At 41.1% G+C, this 13,250-nt stretch overlaps 1 protein-coding gene across 1 annotated transcript in view; it reads right to left on the bottom strand.

Annotated features, from left to right (window-relative positions):
• Positions 1–12,995, bottom strand: part of SPSB4 (splA/ryanodine receptor domain and SOCS box containing 4) — a 327,295-nt gene extending 314,300 nt beyond the window's left edge. The window contains exon 1 of the mRNA XM_073359973.1: positions 12,732–12,995. The gene's annotated coding sequence lies outside the window, so the exon portion shown is untranslated. The remainder of the gene's footprint in view (positions 1–12,731) is intronic.
• Between the last annotated feature and the right edge of the window lie 255 nt (positions 12,996–13,250).

Genomic DNA, 13,250 nt, shown 5'->3' with positions numbered 1-13,250 from the left:
TGTGAAGCAGTGATGAGAGGTCAGGAACGCTGCTGGAGAGCAGGTGCCAACGTTTCCCTCTCTATTTCAGTCGGTGACATGGGGTATTCTCGTGCAGTGACAACTTGTAATTGAGCTGCCAAATAATAGAGAAAAGAAATCAGGTAAGGTTAATTCCCCTATTTAATAGTGATCTTTGTACTATTTCCATCAAAAATTGGGCACACTTCCCAGCCCAAATTAAGACAATTTCAGAGGTTTTATTTACTTTTTTTTTAAAATGCAATCATGAAATAAGAATGGGAAGCATCTCAAAAGGATAAGTCAGTCAGGGGAATGGCATTTCCTCTGTCAATCCAAAGAAAAGCTGCTTTTCGAAAAGAGATAAGAAAAAGAGCAGAGAGTAAATAGCAAAGGAGAAAATGGTAGAAAAGTGGACTGAACAAGTCAGATGCATAAAGATACAGAAATGCAACAAGATTTAGAGAAAGACATACATAGCATTTTTAGTTTGTTTATGCTACAGGATTATTACTGTATTTGACTTCACTGGGACTAAAGAGCATGGCAGAAATCTGCTCGAGGCCACGAATGTGCATTTTGGACTCCATTTTCATATGGTGAGCTCCAACACCACTCCAACTGAAGTCAGTAGAGCTGCAGTTGACAACCAGGCCCTTGGGATTTAAGGAGAAAGGGTTTGAATGAGAAAGGGTAAAGCTGTGCAGAGTGTGATCTATGAAATGTGTATTGGGCTACTACATCTCTCCCAAAAATATGTTGGTTCTTTTAAAAAAATATACTTTGTAATGCCTTGCTTAAACTAAAAGGAACAATATGTAGTCATCAGTGAGTGGGGCTACATGGAAGAAACAAGGCCAATAAAAATGGACTAGAACATGATCTATCGATTTTGTTTCTTTTTCTTTTCCATCCTTGTTTCATCCTGCTAAGTGATTATTTTTAACTGTTAGTGATGACAAGTGACGTTTTAACTGTTAGTGATGACTGTTAGTGATGACAAGCAGAGCTACTACTGTGGACAAGATGCCCAGTTTAAATATATGATGTTAGAATTGAATGCAATTAGTGAATGCTTGTCATGCCAGCATACCTTAAAGCACATAAACCAGTATTTTTCTAACCACTATACCTTCAAATGACTAGTGATGTGTCTCAGTGCTAAAGGCAGGGTTCCTGCAACAACACAGCAGGGTTACTATCCCCATCAATTCTGACATATGCTCTTTCAGTCAAAGAAAACCCTTGCATTTTCCCCCAGAAGTTCAATACCATCTGATCACATCAAATCATAAAAAGGGTCCAGTGTTATCAGCAAAAATAGAGCTGTAAAATTTGCGGTAAAACCACTTTTATTCCCTATAATGCAGTCAAATTTTACCATTTGTAAGGGAGATCTATTAATGCTATGTAATTTCCAAAGTGCAGGTTTTATTTTTCTAAAAATTTTTCCATCCTCTCTTTCTTAGTTAACTTTGAATTTTGTTTGAATGATAAGTTAATTAAGGCTACTGTAAATAAATATACTATAATAGTACAAATTCACTAGGAGGTAATCCCCCTGCACTGCACAACTGGCTCTACTTCAGAGACCCCCAGAAAATTTCCCAGTAGGGTCTTTATGTTTAAATCTTTCGTCTGTGAGTGAAGGTTGGAGACCCATTTCTGTAGCTCTTACTCACAGTAGGCCAAATTGTCAGACCTTCCTCATATTGCTTAGTATCTTACTTGCGGGGGAGGGGAATCCAGTAGGACTAAACTTCCCAAGTAGGCCTAAAACTTTGGTCAAGCTAACTGTGTGTGTAAAAGCATAAGTAGAGGCTGAAGAAAATTCCATTGTGGGGTAATTGCAACAGAAGAGCTTAGGAAATGTAACCTAACCGCAAAGAACAACCTGTCAATAACAGGAAAAGCTTGTTTTGCTATATCCCAAATAAGGAAAACTACTGTTGGAGCCTGTTTTATATGCCAAATAAGGAAAAATGCTGTTAAAGGAAGTGTGCTTAACAAATTGTGGTTTTCAGCTATATAAACTCCTGTATTTTCTGCTTACGCCGAGCAGCTATGGCTCTCCCTGTATACGTATACTTGAGTAAAGTTCCTCAGGCGTTTCTGATTTCAGACACAACGCATGGTTAATTTTCTACCACATACTATACACATAACCCCCACTGAATTCCATAGGCCTGTTTGTGGAGTAAAATGCTACTAAGACTTTGATCCTGCAAGATTTATACATATGCTCTTTAAAGTGACACACCGTGAGTGGTCTGTGTAAATAATACCACCAAAATCAATTGGACTATTCACAGGGAGGATCAAGGCCTTAAGGTGAGTAACTGTAAGAAAATGTGGCCCAATGAGTAGCACTTACACTGATTTCATGAGAGTAACTATTACTCACCATTAGTAAGGGTTAAATAGTCAGGTCTTGAATATGAAGCAAAAAAGATACTAAAAGGCATGACGGTTATATTTACTACAGAAGTATTCAAAAACCTATCTAAATATTTCATTAAACACTACACTAAAAGAACAGTCACTTGCAAAGCCCAACACCCAGAATGAAAGTTACCTATGCAACTCACTGCTGGCATAATTATTTGTGGGTACCAAATTATACATGCAAAAATAGCAGATACCAGTTATTAACAACCACAAATAGCTAGTACTCTCTTCTCCAACAGGTTTTTGCATCTAAGTGCTGTACAGAAAGCATCTGAAAACCAACATTTCCTAATGGTCACCAGGGAAGGTGAAACTATTTCTTTTCTCATTATTATTTACAGCAAGATACTTGAGATTAGAGCAGGGATCGGCAACTTTTCGCACATGGCCCATCAGGGAAATCAGCTGGCAGGCCGGGATGGTTTGTTTACCTGCAGCGTCCGCGGATTCAGCCGATTGCAGCTACCACTGGCTGTGGTTCGCCGTTTCAGGCCAATGTGGGCTGCGGGAAGCAGCGCGGGCCGAGGGATGTGCTGGCCACCACTTCCCACAGCCCCCATTGGTCTGAAACGGCGAACCGCAGCCAGTGGGAGCTGTGATCGGCCGAACCCGCGGACGCTGCAGGTAAACAAACCGTCCTGGCCCACCAGCGGATTTCCCTGATGGGTTGCATGCCAAAGGTTGCCGATCCCTGGATTAGAGGATGACACATTATACAAAGCATGAAAACCAAAAAGGATGTTTAACTCTTATATGTAATTTCTCATTCAAGGTTTGTGCCTGACTATGTCAGAAATTGGCTGAATAAAAGAAAAGACAAAATAGAATAGGTGGGATTTCTCCATGATGAGTGTTTCTAATCCACCCAGTTTCCTTATGCTAGCTCTGTTGAGTCACATCCTCACACTCACTGAGAAGAACAACTAAATAAAGTCTCACACCTGTTTCAGTGACAGGGGAGGAAACCCATTTTGAAGCTATCCAGGAACAACAGTGACTAGTAATAAGAAAAGGAGTACTTGTGGCACCTTAGAGACTAATCAATTTATTAAAGCATAAGCTTTCATGAGCTACAGCTCACTTCATCAGATGCATACTGTGTCTTCTGCAGTTTCCACAATATGCATCCTATGAAGTGAGCTGTAGCTCATGAAAGCTTATGCTCTAATAAATTGATTAGTCTCTAAGGTGCCACAAGTACTCCTTTTCTTTTTGCGAATACAGACTAACACGGCTGTTACTCTGAAACCAGTGACTAGTAATGTTAGTTCAAGATACATGTTTAATTTACCTTATTAGAAAAGAGTAAACATCATTCAAACTGTAATTGAATTAATCTGGCATTTTGGATAAGGATGACTTGCATAATTGCTGTGGAAAGGACCTCTGCCCCCTGGTGTTAAACCCATTCTCCACAAACTGTGTTTTTGATCAGTTAATCAGGTTGCCTGCATTCACAGATAATAGCCTAATGGCTCATGTCCTGTGGACCCCCTCACAGGAGAAAGATTGACTTGTCCTCAAAGAAAACATGAATATGTTTGTGATATTTTTATGCAATAAAAGGGTAAAAGCCATAAACACTGGCCACGCCATGCTAGGCAGCAGAAGGTCTGATACCGTGCATAACAAGAGTAATAAATGGTGTCCTTTTAAAAAATAGTTGTAGGAAAGATGTGGAAAAGGGGAGAGAGAAATAAAAAGAATCCTTAGTTTTTATAAAGAGCAAGGAAAAGCACAAGAAGTGAGGAGAGGGACCTTTTAGAGCCAGTTCATTTCTGTACTAGTTAACTTTGGACATTACATCTGCAGGGTGTGTGTGTATTCAAAGGGGCTGTTTTTACTTGAAATATATAATACTTCTGAATATGGTGTAATAAATGTTCCAGAAATATTGTTCCATTGCAAACCTACACAAACTATGTTCTACAAATTAATACCAAAAGGTCATTTAAGATTCATTTGTCTGGGACCCATGGAAAATTTGATTCAATGTAGATTAGCCAAACAATTTTCAAAACATTAATTTAATGTTATAGCTGATCAATATAGTAGTCTTAAAAGATTGGAGAATTAAATTACCTACTACCATAAATTAATTTGCAAATGGTGATTTTTATAACATTACTAAAAAAAACCCTTAAAAACACTCATCTGTTAAAAGGAAGAGATAAGATGGGTAACAAATGACACCACAAATAGACTGCTACTGGAACCTAGCTAAGACCTTACTCGTATCACTTTAGAACACGAAATGGAAAAGTTTACTAATTTTGCTCAAACCAGCAGTATAAATATACACAAGCTAAGAAACACTTCTCACTAACTAAATGGCAAATATAAAGCATTTTAGTTACAATTGGTGTATCTGACCCTAAGTTCTGTTGGTTTCAGAGTAGCAGCCGTGTTAGTCTGTATTCGCAAAAAGAAAAGGAGTACTTGTGGCACCTTAGAGACTAACAAATTTTATTTGAGCATAAGCTTTCATGAGCTACAGCTCACTTCATCGGATGCACTCAGTGAGGACCCAACAAACTGAAAAGTAATGTCATGTGATAGTGGTATCGTTAAGGTGTCTTTCCTCCTGCACAAAACTGAAATATAGCTTCCTTTTGGCCCCCATGCACTACCCCACTCAGTGCTTACCCCTGAGACAGGGAAAGTGAGGAGAAGCAGAGATGCCACCTTAGACTAGATTAGCAGTCTCCTGAGGATGGTGACAAGCTGCCGGAGCAGCCTAGAGACTAATCCAGGGATTGGCAGCCTTTGGCACGTGGCCCGTCAGGGAAATCTGCTGGCAGGCCGGGGCGGTTTGTTTACCTGCAGCGTCCGCAGGTTCAGCTGATCGCAGCTCCCACTGGCCGCAGTTCACCGTTCCAGGCCAATGGGGGCTGTGGAAAGTGGCGGCCAGCAAATCCCTCGGCCCACGCCACTTCCCACAGCTCCACTGGCCTGGGACAGCAAACCAAGACCAGTGGTAGCTGCGATTGGCCAAACCTGCAGATGCTGCAGGTAAACAAACCATCCCAGCTCACCAGTGGACTTACCTGACGGGCCAAGTGCCAAAGGTTGCCGATCCCTGGAGTAGGCACTCATAGCACTGCCTATAAGCAAAGGGCCTGTGAAGTCGATCTGACTATGTGTAGAGAGGAATGACTAAAGGCCACATGGGAGAGAGGAAGACCACAGCAGATGAAGAGCAGGCTATCAACATGTGACAGATGCTGAAAGGGGTATCTTATCTCTGTAGCACAGCAACCTGTACTGCAGCCTGGGACTAAAGTGTGCTTCACAACACAATGGACATCACTCTGCTCTCTCTTACATTGATTTTATACTAACATTTACTCCAATGACTTCCATAGAGTTACACTGAATTCACTTCGTGTATTTAAGTGAGCTGCAAGTCAGGCTCAGTGTCATCCTGGAGTGAGTATGCAGGCATGCTGGTGCAACTGAATTCCCCGTGTTGTATTCATCATATAAGAATTAGCCCAGTATCAAATTATAGTTGTAATTTGTACCACATTGACATATCAGGGCTGACAAGAAAGGGGGTTATTAAACAGTCACGTTAAGGAACTGACAGAAAAATTCTCATTAATTCAATCTCAGCACAACTTTCCAATCAGCAGGGAGTTTGTCTTACAAGTGCAATTTATACCAAATTTAAATAATCTCCATTTTGCTAAAGATTTAAGGAGCACTGCTCCTGATCCAGAAAGAGTAGTTAGCTTCAGGAGAAGCAATTATGCACAAGAGACCACTCTGCGCTAAATAAACTACGTCTTTGAGAAGTTCTTTCTACTTGTCACAAGTCAGGGGTGCATTTCCATGATGGATATTCCCCCCCCCCCCACCTAGAAAGGATTAATAGAGGATATGGAGTAAGCACTCTTCTCAAGATTGTGCGTTATCATCTGTTCCTTCTGCAGGCTTTGAGCTCCTTTATCTTCTTGGCAACCCCTTTGCTATCCAAGAATCATCACTTTAGTTTCTAGTTATCACTATGTGTAGTGACTATAAGCATCAGAAAAAGTTTGCATGCTTCCCACAGAGCAATATACAACAAGGCACAGTTGGCTCATAGTAGGGCTATTTTCCTTTCAGAAACTCAAGACTATTGCTGAAATAAAAATAAACTACAGACGAATGAAATGGCGCCCTTTGTCTCAAAATTGAAAGTCTGCAGATTCAACAAGTAAGCCTCCTTTGAGGGTAACAAGGAAGCACCTTTGGCATATCTGGCACATAATTGATAAGTTCCGCGCTCATTTTGCACCCCAGATGTTTCAAATGTATTTGCAGACTATAAAGCTGCCTTTTCACTAGTGTTCTGTGACCAGACCCATTTCTTAGCATGGTTTAAGAGGCCAATTTATAAACAGAAAATTAAAGATCCTTACCAAGAGATTGCACCTATGGGTTTAAAATCCCTATAATAGAACATGCCAAAAACCAAAAAAGTACAATTAACACTCAACAGCTGCTAAAGTACATTGGAACAGGTGTTTTAGAAAAATGCCTGCTATAGCATTTGTTCTTTGCTGGAGCTTGGCACAATAGCCAAATGGAACAACAAAGCCTTGAAAGTTAGAAGTCAAAAAAGGAAATTAAAAGTTTACCTGTTCTAAAGTTTAATTATTTTTAATACTTTTGAAAATGCCTGATTTTTTAAAGGAATATTTAACTGACATTTGTAGTGATAGGGCCAAATTATGCTCTCAGATACATACACGTGTGTAAATCCAGAGTCAATTCACTTATGTCAGTGTAGTGACTCTGGTTTTACCTTTGTGTACATTATAGCAAAATCTGGCCAATGGTCCATAATGTAGATCCACTGGGCCAATTCTCTTCTCAGAGCAACAGAAATCAGGAGTAACTTCACTGAAGTAAATGATATTAAACAGTATAAAACTGGTGTGACTGAATGGAGAATCAGGCCTATTGTTTTTGTCATTTAAAAACTAAACAAACATCCAAGCTACATGTGAAGTAGATGCCTAGTACACAAAGACTATATGTCATAGAAATATACAGTCTGTGTCAGGAGCTCTAAAATGTAATTTAAAATATGATAATCTCTATGGTGAATGCACATTAACAACCCTGAAAGAGCCCTCAAACTCCAGCAGACAAATGGGACTTCACATATACATGGCATACTTTATATGAAGACACAGAAAAAGTGTGCTCAAATATTAAGGATCTAATTTAAAATTAAACTTGGAGTCTAAATTTCCTAGCACAAGTTCTGAACACTAGCGTACAGTGCACTAACTCAAGAGCTCTTGATCTAGCCAGTGCCAAAGGATTAAATAAAAAAAAAAAATAATACAAATTGTTTGCCACTTATACACTTTTTCCAAATAAAAAGTTGAAAAAAGTCTCTTACATTACCTAAGAGGTCATGAATTTCATAGCTTTACAGTGATTTATACACCTGTAATAGGTTACCGAACAAACCTATACGCAGCCTCTAAATACTCTCTTGTGGCTGGATAAGACATGGATTATGAAAAAACAGTCTGCAAGATTGGGATTTTTTGAGGGGTCAAATTGCAGCCCCATCCAAGGATTCAATGAGATTTTAATCTTTGGAACCTGAACGACAAAAAAAAGCATTTATTACCAAACTTTTCTCACCAGTTTCAGTATCTGCAACAGGCATCACGTGAAACCTATTCACAGAAGACTAAAAAGTTACACTGGTCTAATATCTCAGGGGTTCTCAAACTGGGGGTCAGGACCCCTCAGGGGATCACAAGGTTATTACATGGCGGGGGTCGCGAGTTGTCAGCCGCCACCCCAAGCCCCGCTTTGCATCCGGCATTTATAATAGTGTTAAATGTATTTAAAAGTGTTTTTAATTAATAAGGGGGGGGGGGGTCGCACTCAGAGGCTTGCAAAGTGAAAGGGGTCACCAATACAAAAGTTTGAGAACTACTGCTTTATCTGATGCTGAGCCAGTTCCAAAAAGACAGATGCACTACTGACCTTTTAGCTGCCGATAACTCATGTACACTCAAATCTAGAAACAAGTGCATTATTATAATGGGATAGCTGAAATTCCCTACATTGAAATGATTTAAAATTTTTATTTCTATAATTACCAATTAACAAGTATTGTCTGCTAAGTACTCATCAGAACTGAAGTGAGAGAAGAAGCAACTAATCAGAATCACATGATTTTTAAGGTCTGATTTTATACAACCTACCAAAGATAGAAAGTTTGATGAACCAGTACAAATGCTTTTAGAACCAGTAAATTTTCCCAAATAGTGCTCCAGAATTTGTGATCTGAAAGAAACGCTTATATCCTTGTTATATAGAACTCTTTATCTGCCTTTTGAAAGTGATTGAAACTAGAGTGAAGAATTGGAACCTGATATTGATAAACAGAGCTAGAAAATAATAGGGTGAGACAGCACGGTTCTTTTATTTATCATGTATATTGTACAATAACAAAACTCCGCAAGTGGAAACACTGTAAAATAACTAAACTTGAGTAAATCCTGATTCCTGCCTGATTTGTACACAGCAGTTAGGCAGACCTCTTTCAGCAAACAATCCTTGAGCAAAGTTTGATCTAAATATGTTAAACACTGTATATATTATAAGTTAACCCACATTAAGCACGCTTTAAGTGTGACCTAACCCTGCTCCCATAGAGCTTGATGCTACATTCATTGAAGTCAGTGGCAAAGCTCCCATTTTATTTGATGGTGCAGGATGACAGCCATTGAGCAGTTAGGCTAATGCAGAGAGCATTTTTGAAAATTCCACCCTGAAAGGCCCTAGCTTCTGAAGTGTTTTCAGAATTATGCAAGGACTTGATGACATTAACTTCTTCTCATATGCAGATGTATGCATACAATTAACCAGCAGATTCTTTGGTGGCATTTCCTATTTGAAGCTGAACCCTAAAAGCAGTAACACCTTTGTGCCAATGTTACAATATACTCAAGCCTTCAGGTAAGATATTATTTTAAGAAAAACTCCTTGCATTTTGAAGAATGTAAATGACTCTCAGCCTTGCTCATACTGAATGATAAATAAGGATGAAACTGAATCTCTTTTTTGAAAAAAAGAGATGGGTTTTTAACATAATAATTGACAGAAGCAATGAGAAATCCTTTCTACAAAGGCATCATCCTTTAGGATTTCTGACATTACTGCTAGCCACTGATTGCAATGAGAGCTAGATACACTTCCCTACAGAGGACTACAAAGGATGATATATTCAGTAATTATGCGGGACTTGCTCCTTTGCACCATGGAAATCCTTCCAGAGAGCAGAGTCAGGGACAGCACTGCCATCCACGGGCCATAGGCAGCTGTGATGAGGCAGGGGACTTCAAAAGATACTCCTTGCCTTTGGCAGATCCACCAAAGGTCTCCATGGATCTCCAAAATCATTCTGGAGTCTGAGCCTGAATCTTCCCTGGGGATGGGGAATAATCCACATAGTGAAGCAGAGGGTGAGCCCTCCATTTTTACAGTGATATTTTTGCTTTGATTTCTATTTGTCACTGTGTGTAATTCTCCACAACTTTTCAATAATGCCATTTTGTTTTTTTTATATATTTTATTCTTCTGTCTTTATGATACTTTCATTGACTGTTTTGACGAGTGCATCAAGGTGGAAGAGGTGCTGGACGAGAGAACTTTATGAATTAAATTGTAAAATGAGTTTAAACAAATCAACAAAAGTATCACAACCACAACATGCCCCTTTGGTACTTTTAGTTTTCTTCTGATTGCCTATGCAGAAGAGAGAGAAAGAATATTATTTTAACATGTGCTTTAATATTAAGCGGACACATATTACTAGGTATAGCAGTTCATAACGACAACTGGTTTTAACTACTGTTACTATAAACAGGTCACCTGTGATATTACAAAACAGTTGCACACAACTTCCTGATTAGCATCATTTCAATAACTCAGTTCAGCGTTGAGTATTTCCTTAGGCAATTCTGTACTTACTACAGAGAGCTTAGATGTCACTTTAGTGGTTTGGTCCTACCATTTTCAGTCTTGATTAGCATCAAGACATAGAATTAGTGACCCTCATGGCTGCTTTGAATACAGTAGACGCTGTTATATAACATGTGGAATGTAACAACTGGAGGGGGAAAATCAGCTGCAGAAAGAGTACAATTAAGAACCAAGTTAATGAGCCCTGTCGAAAGTTTTAGTCCTAAATATTATTTAACTTAAAACATGACTGTTAAGTTTTCTGAACATTACATCTCTAGATTTTTTTCCTAGTGGGAGGGAAGGAAACTAACAGTCCAGTGCTTAAAAATTACTCATGTTGCCATAGTACTTGTGGGACCTACAATATCTGTTTGCGGTGCTTACTCTGCAGCAACTAAGGGCAGGTCTACACTTAAAACGCTGCACCAGTGCACCACTTCAGTAAAGACCTGACCAAATATTCTGAGAGCTGTGCTAACATAATCAGTGATGTTGTATAAACATATTTTGGTATGAGATACCTTGCTTATTCATTTCCATTCACAAAACAGAAAATAAAATATTTCCTTTAAGTGGTATAAAGAAAAATGTAAGCTAATTAATCATAATAATAATACCAAGATCTGATATAGCATTTTGCATCAGTAGATCTCAAAGCACTTTACAAAGGAAGTCAATATCATTACCCTATTTTACAGATGGGGAAATTGAGGCTCAGAGAACTGGAGGGACTTGCCCAAGGTCTCACAGCAAACCAGTGTCAAGTTTCCTCAGTCCCAGTCCAGTGCACTGTCCACTAGGCCATACTGCTCTGAACAGAAATCAGAGCCGTGTCTTAGAAATAAAATGCAGAAAAATCCATACGTTTAATAAAAATATTTGGCAATGTCTAAGTATATGCCCATTGACTAGTATAACAAATTATATAGGTAGTAGACTCCCCTTGGATAATACAGCTTAAGATGCAACATACTACCACAAATCCTTGATGTACAATATCCCAATATTACTTATATTGAGTAAGGTAGAGCACAATTTCTTTATCGTCAGTTACATTAATTAAACCTCAGTCCAAGGATCCAGAGTTGTTATCTACCCTTTTCTAGTTATGCCTCTTCATGCCAATAACAAAGCAGAGTAGAAACCAAAGTTTCTGATTCCAATAATGGCTCAGAATAGTGGAGGAAAATTATTTAATTCCTTCCCCAGGCCCTCAAATCTCTCCTGATTACCATCATACACCTTCTCCCAGGGGGCAATTTATAGTCCCTGTAGTTCCTACATTAAGGTGCCTGAGCTAGCAGCATGGAAAAGTTTTCCTTCCAGGAATCCTCTTGTTTTAAAAAGTCAAGAGTCACACTGGCCACTGTATCCTAGTAAGAACGACCGTGAAAGTCCAAGTAAATGTGGACTACTGGTGTGCTAATTTCCTTCGGAAACATTATTATTGATAGGGTCTGTAGCTCAGGAAAGCTTATGCTCTAATAAATTTGTTAGTCTCTAAGGTGCCACAAGTACTCCTTTTCCTTTTGCGGATACAGACTAACACAACTGCTACTCTGAGACCTGTGACAGGGTATTGAAACACTATGTATTCAAACTACAAGGCTGCCTTCACTTAGAAGCAGAGTTCATCATGTTTCATGCTAATATTTTTGAGATTTTCTTTCCCCCTCATAACTACCTAAAACCCTGCGGAGAGAAAGGGCGATTTCCTCTCAAATTCCATAACAGGACTCGACATATAGACTGCAAGGGAAAGTACAGAAACCCTCAGATGCCGCTTTTGACCCAAGGCAATGTGTCAGGAGCAGTCAGTGATGTGCAATGAGCCGGGAAGGTGCAGCAGGCTGCCCATTTTACCCTCACCCCAGCCCGGCCGCGCTGCGGGGAACAAGCTACCGCCTCACCCAACATTACTGCGGGCTCCAGAATTGTCGTGCCTGAGCCCCCCAGGCTGCCGTGATGGCCAGTGGGTGGAATGACCCTTTTAACCACGGGCCCCTTCCTTCGTCTCCAGCTCCCTCCTCCTCTTCACCTGGGCGCGGGATGGGGGAAGCTCAATCCACCCTGCTGCAGCACCTCAGCTGACTTCAGTGGAGTTACACACCAGGGATGCATCTGGCCCCGGCTCCCCAGAGCTGGGAGGATCGGGGGAGGGGGTGTCCATACATAGAGGGGAAGCCCCGGCATAGCACATTTCCAGCAGGGTTTCGTTAAACGGTGAGGACGAGTATTTAAAACAGCAACAGATTGTACCGAGAGCCGGGCAGACCTCAGCCCCCGGGGTTACTCACCGGGCAGCCTACCGCCGATGATCTCAGCGCGCCGCTCCGTCCACACGGGCCAACTTCACTTGGCACCGGGGCGCTCCCAGTCCCGCGCCACCTTGCAACGCGGCGCCCTTCCCGCGCCGGCGAGCAGATGCTCTGGGCCCCGAGCGGGGCGGCTCCCTAGGAGCGGGGTGGTGCACACGCGGTGTGAGCCGCTGCCCGGCCCGGCAAGCCCGCGGCGCAGCCCCAAGCCCAGCAGCCAGGCTCACCTCGCCAGCCACGGCAGAGCTGAGAGCTGCCGCTCAGGTCCAGTCGCTCCCCCAAGGTCCTAGCGTCTGCCCGGGAAAGGAAGCAGGCAGTAGTCCGCGGAGCGAGCGGACAGAGCTTCCCACCAGGGAGCAGCCTCCCTGGAAACGCCTCGGTACAGACTTGCTCTTGCCGCGCCTCGAGAGCGAGCTGCTTGTGAACGCGCTCCCCCTTCGGCATGGGACGCCTTCCCCAGTCTAGTCCCCAGAAGCCCTTGGCCTTCAAACCCCTCCTCAG

This window comes from Lepidochelys kempii, chromosome 9 (assembly GCF_965140265.1).
Source record: "Lepidochelys kempii isolate rLepKem1 chromosome 9, rLepKem1.hap2, whole genome shotgun sequence".
Classification (NCBI taxonomy): domain Eukaryota; kingdom Metazoa; phylum Chordata; order Testudines; family Cheloniidae; genus Lepidochelys; species Lepidochelys kempii.
This window is presented reverse-complemented; position numbering and strand designations above follow the sequence as displayed.